This window comes from Chiloscyllium plagiosum, chromosome 18 (assembly GCF_004010195.1).
Source record: "Chiloscyllium plagiosum isolate BGI_BamShark_2017 chromosome 18, ASM401019v2, whole genome shotgun sequence".
In the NCBI taxonomy this organism is placed as follows: Eukaryota; Metazoa; Chordata; class Chondrichthyes; order Orectolobiformes; family Hemiscylliidae; genus Chiloscyllium; species Chiloscyllium plagiosum.
Genome location: NC_057727.1, coordinates 23907861 through 23914065, shown reverse-complemented (window position 1 = coordinate 23914065; position 6205 = coordinate 23907861). Strand labels below are relative to the sequence as shown.

At 41.8% G+C, this 6205-nt stretch overlaps 1 protein-coding gene across 5 annotated transcripts in view; it reads right to left on the bottom strand.

The window, feature by feature from the left end:
- The window catches only part of pparg (peroxisome proliferator-activated receptor gamma), a 159189-nt gene extending 153586 nt beyond the window's left edge, over positions 1-5603 (bottom strand). For all 5 annotated transcript variants that reach the window (XM_043707951.1, XM_043707949.1, XM_043707950.1 and 2 more), the window contains exon 1: positions 4429-5603. The gene's annotated coding sequence lies outside the window, so the exon portion shown is untranslated. The remainder of the gene's footprint in view (positions 1-4428) is intronic.
- Between the last annotated feature and the right edge of the window lie 602 nt (positions 5604-6205).

Here is a 6205-nt window from a genome sequence, read left to right as displayed (position 1 = left end):
GTGTGGGCGCCGCAGGGAGTGGAGTGCATCATTTCTCCCTCCAATTCTATTTTGATTTAGTCCCTACCCTCCCCTTCACTGTTTTGATCACACAGCACTGTCCTTTGATGTGAAGGGCAGTGTTTGTCACTGGCCACCCGGGTGTTTTCCTATCTTCCTGGTGGTGGAAATTGAATAAAGATTCGTGCACTATGTCTCACACCTGCACACACACACCATGGGTGCTGGGGATAAAATAAGCACTACCGCACTTAGGTGGTAGTGTGGGGGTTAAAATAAAATAAAAAGGAAAAAAAAAATAAATAGGGAAAGAAAAAAAAACAGAAGTGTTAAGCATTACCGCAGTTAAGCGGTAGTGTGGGGGTTAATGAAAACAAACAAGCAAGAGATCTGCGCCTGGGCCTGACCAAACTGGCCATAAACAGGTCCAGGCAGCAGGCCATGGAGGGGGTCATTAGGGCTGACTGCCTGCCCCTCTTCCATGGTTGCGTTAGAGTCCGGGTGTCTCTGGAGAAGGAGCACCCAGTCTCCAATACCCTTGAGCTGTTCAGGGAGAGGTGGGCACCACAGGGAGTGGAGTGCATTATTTCCCCCTCCAACTCTATTTTGATTTAATCCCTGCACCCCCCCCCCCCCTCCCTTCACTGTTTGACCATACAGCATTGCCCTTTGATGTGAAGGGCAGTGCTTGTCACTGGCCACTTGGGTGTTTCCTTTCTTCCTGGTGGTGGACACTGAATAAAGATTTATATACCTGTTGTCTTTCACTGTGTCTCACACGCACACACACACACACCATGGGTGCTGGGTAAAATATAAAATAAAAACTAAATAAATAAACAAGAGATTCAGAATCTCTTAACTTCAGGTGGATAATTCTGAACTGGTTGGCCATAGTCAGATTACTGTACACACATAAATAAGGGGTAACTTGGTGTCAGGATACTAGCCTCTGTGCAGTTATTTCATATACAGACTTTCATTATTTTGTATATTAAATATGGAAGTTTTGGAGATCAGGGATGAGGGAATGGTATAGGGTGTGATGGTGGGGGAGGGGGAGGTTGGAAGAGTGGTTGCTACAGCTACATGATGTCGTGTAATCATAGAATTGTTGCAGTGCAGGAAGAGGCCATTCAGGCCACTTTGTCTATATCAGATATTCAAATGAACACTTCACTTTATGCCATTCATCTGTCTGTGCACTGTAATCCTGTATTACATGCCACAACACTCTGCAGCACCCAGGAACTACAAGCAGCAGAATAAAAATACCTATGCAGCATATTCAAGAAGAATGGGTACCTGATAATTAATATAGTCCACCGATTCAGATAAACAAACCCAAACAAGCAGAACGACATGCCCAGAAACGCGAGCCACATTACCATACATTAAAAGATATCTCTGAAATGATTACCAGGCTACTCCAACCCTTTGGCATCATAGCCACAAACCTACCAAGACACTTAAACAGCGGCTGATGAATCTAAAAGGACTCAATACCAACAACCAGTAAAACAACTATCATTTACAAAATACCATGCAAGGACTATAACAAAGACTACATAGGACACACAGGCAGAATACTAGCCACCAGGATACACGAACACCAACTAGCTACCAAATGACATGATCCACTATCACTAGCATCTTTACATACAGACGAAGAAGGACACTACTTTGACTGGGACAACACATCCATCCTAGGACAGGCTAAACAGAGACACGCACAGGAATTCCTAGAGGCTTGGCATTCAAACGGGAGCTCCATCAATAAACACATTAATTTGGAGCCCATTCACCAACCTCTGAGAAAAAGCACCAGAAAGGATATTACCCACCTTAAAGAGGCCAAGTCACAAACAGAAAGTGGGACATAACACCAGTTCTTCATCGATGATGTTACCTAGCATGGTGATGAGATGTCTGAAACCAAGTCTTCCAGCTCAGTGAGCAAACTTACAACCTGAGCTACAAATCTTCTCAAAAATCGTAATCCTGTATATTCAGTTTTTCAGATAACCACTTTATTCCCTGTTGGATGCTTCAATTTAATCTATGACCACTCCTCTCTCTAGCAGTACATTCTAAACCTTAACCACTCACAGCACGAATAATTTTTTCTCATAACATTTTTACTTCTTTTTTCAATCACTTTATATTAGTGTCATCTAATTCTTAAACTTTTCACCTCCAAAAGAACATTTCTAAATTCTTCATCTTGACTTTATAACTTGGATTCCTGAAATAATTCTTATGAATCTTCTGCACTCTCTCAAATGCCTTTACATCCCTCTGAAAGAGTGGCACCCAAGACTGGATGCAATACTCCAGCTGAGGTCTAACTAGTGTCTTATATAAATGCAACGTAATCTCCTTGCTCTTGTGTTCTATGCAACTTATTGCTACATCAAAAATCATCATGTTGTTTTAGCCTGTTCTCTGTAAAATTTATATTGTAGGACATTACAAATCATTTTCACAAATTAAGCTAATAAAAATAAAATTAATAAATCAAATAAAATATATCTTCAGCATTTACAAATTGTACAAATTATCACAACTTCAATATTTAGCCCAATGTTTCAGATCTGTAATCTCTCATTAGACCTTCAGCGTTAAATGTACAATAATTTGAATGTAATTTCTTTGATAAATTGAAAATGCAATTAGTCAAATAGCCAGGGGACTGCCCACAAATTCATGCTAAATGGAGCTTCAAGTGAGCCGAGGACACCCATATGTAACTTGCTTTGCCTGCAAAAAAAATTTAAAAGTAGTATGTCTTTATTTTTCAAATTGTCAATACATTACAGTGGCCTGACCTTGTGCAGGAAAACAAATTTAAAAGCACTGGAAACTCTGGAAAAATCAATAATATTTAATCTGCTTTGTGTGCTGTATTCTGCTACATTGTCCACACATTCAAGCATATTCTCGAGCTTTTGTGATGCAGTGCGGAATCCTGGAGGACCTCAGCAGCCTTTATTTGCTTAGCTGTGGAAACAGGTGACTTCTCATTAGATTCTTCAGAGTCATCAAGATGATAATCTTCCTTTTCTTCTGTTGATCCATTTTGATCACTTTCCTGAGCCTTGTTTCAGAAGTGCTGGAGAGCATCTATGCACCTCTGAGTGTGGGTAGTGTTTTGACATTTGCAAAACAGCGTGGCTTCTTGGACATTCCTATGAGCAACCGCTTTTCAGTGCCATCCTGCAATGGCAGGTTCTTTGCTTTACTTTCTGCCATTAAATATTTCATCTTTAAGCATTAAAGGGTGATCTAGCAAAAAACAGTAAACCAGTCCATTTTCATTGACATTAAAAGTGTTCCTTGCGCACAGTCATTTGGGATGTGGGTGAGACCATTCTGTGGGCGTCATTGCAGGCTCCATTTAGCATGAATTTGTGGGTAGTCCCCTGGCTATTTGACTAATTGCATTTTCAATTTGCCAAAGAAATTACATTCAAATTATTAACCAATAAAGCACAACCTGCATTTATATTGTACATTTAACACTGAAAGTCTAATGATGTTGTGCTCTAGCATGGCCTAACTCCACTGATTCAAGCGATAATCATGCACGAGTTTGGCTAATCCAGAGTTATCAGTCCAGAACTTTGGTTCATCACAGACATCCTTCTATTAGATTCCCCGTTCTGTCCATAGGACAGCTGAAACTCCAATTCAGGTTATTCAGACTTGACTCATATTTTCACTGTATTTTAATGTCATTATTGGATCTATTTCAAAATGCTTAAACAACCTTGTCTAAATACATGAAATTTTAAATTAAATGTTAATGTCAATGACATTTCATAAAACAATTTAAACTCACTTTTTATCACTAAAAATGCTCAAACCACTGAATAGTTTCCTTTTGCTTGTGCAACATACTCATATTCTTCTTTGGAGACTTTAGAACAATAGACAAAAGTAGCCAAACGTAACATAATCCTCGATAATTTAAATCCCCATCTATGCTAAGCACCTGCAAAAGCTGAAGTATTAGCGACACCAACCCTGATAGAGATATACCACATCCACATGACTTAGCGTAACCAAGTGGGCTGACCTGCTCTCTGAATCTTTATTCTTAAAAGGACCTCAATTAGATGCTGACAAGAAATAATGTAGGGATCAAGTTAAACCAGGTGTAAAAAGTGAGTGAAGCATCCCAAACTCCTCTTTCTCAATAGGACTGTGAAAGTTCTACAATGTGTTTTCAGAGAAGATGATTTAAGTACAATAGAGGCTGAATTCTTCAGTGCAAAATATTGTGCCCAAATTGTTCTTTCCAAACTCTTTCCACTCGCTTAGAGAAGCTTACTCAACATTTAAACACCCTTATTACTTGCCCTTCGCTACGTTCCAATGTATTGATTTACAGGCAGTTACATCAGCACTTTTCTAAACGCCACTAACCTTGACTCTTCAAAGCATTCGGCACGAATCTCAGTCGCTTCCTCCACGGCACTTACTCGGCAGGAGCAGGCGTCAGATTTACCTGGTTGCTGGAGGTGAAACAGGGATAAATGCCCCCGCCCTGCCTTCTCGTCCCAATCTGCCGGACACGTTTCGAGTTGCACTAGTACTGACTCAGGTGCTCCTCGGCAGGGGCGCGCGACTGTCACAGGGTTCTAGCCACGCGCGCCGAGCAGCAACAAGGGCGACTGTCACAGGGTTCTAGCCACGCGCTCCCAATAGTATCAAGGGCAACTGTCACAGAGTTCGAGCCACGCGCTCCCAATAGTAACAAGGGCAACTGTCACAGGGTTCTAGCCACGCGCTCCCAGTAGCAACAAGGCGATTGTCACAGGGTTCTAGCGGAGGCGGGAGGAGGTTGTCTGGAGCGCGTCACCGAGTGGCCGTGCGAGAGCGAGCAGACAGCCCGTCGCCACAGCTCACTGACTGAGCGCGCGTGCCCGTCAGCACGGAGCAGGCGCGCCCCCTGGCCACATATGAGCAGCTGCTCGAAGCTGACGGATTGGGACGTACGGTTAGACCATTCCCTTCACTTGGATCTATTTTCCTGAGTTATGAGTGAGCTTCACTTTCTTGCATGTACACACAAACATACAACGTGGTCCGCGCACAACTTTTATTCTCAGTTTGTCAAGATCCTTGTTCCAACCTCCCCCCTTTATTGAAGTTTCCTCAAGCTAAGGGGGAGCTCTTAACCTCCTACGCAATTCACGAAGAGCTCTTGACACGCGAAAGGAAGTCTTTACAGTGTTTCGCACCTCTAAGTGATAGTTCTGCACACAGCATTCTTTCAGTTGTAAAATAGACAAAAACATTGAAAATGTTGAACACTCAAGAAATTCAAACGGAGCAATCCGCATCTGTAAAAGACGTTTGGTATGTGTAATATTTATTTGGGTCAGAACAATTGTAGTGCAGGAAACAAAGACGACGACTTTAAAGCTTAAGTTTGAGGTGATTAAAGATTGGAAATGATAGTACAGTTCTTGATTTTCTAAGTAAATACGGCCTTATGGAGATTGCCACTATTGGTACCTCGCAGTGTCTACCATTTCTGCCCATGTTTGGCCACACCACTTTCGAGTTTTTACAGAAGCGACACTTGTATGAGACAGTTTGAGCCCAAAGGGTGAACTGACATTATGCCAATTAGGCTCTAAAGAATGGTGATGGTCTTGTGACGGTCGATGAGCCAGAGACTCTGGGTTCCATTCCCACCGATCCCAGAGGTGTGTCATAGCATGCCTGAACGGATTTATTTAAAATAATTGTATATGACTGTTCCTGGGAGGAGCTAACTAGCTCAGCATTTGTTGAGAATGTTTTACTAGCTTCAAATTGGACTTACTCATAGGTTGAGCCTAATATTTCACAAGAGATCACCTTGTATTTCAGATGTAATGTAACGATTAAGTAATACAAAACAAACCAATACACTGTTTCACAAGAATTACTCTTTCTTCAATCTGAAACGATTGTTGTGGGCACCTTCCTCGTCATGAACTCAGTAGCTTGGACTAGCCCTATTGAAGAGGGTTGGGGCAATGAAGCTACTGAGTAGAGAAGCTTTAATATGTGCCAATAGTGGTCGCCTGAAGACTTAACTGCCTATTATAATATACTGGCAGTGGTTGATATCACTGTCTCACATAATGATAGCAGCAAGTGAGCACAACCTGGAGAAAACTTCAGATTTGAAACGGCACAGCCATTGAAG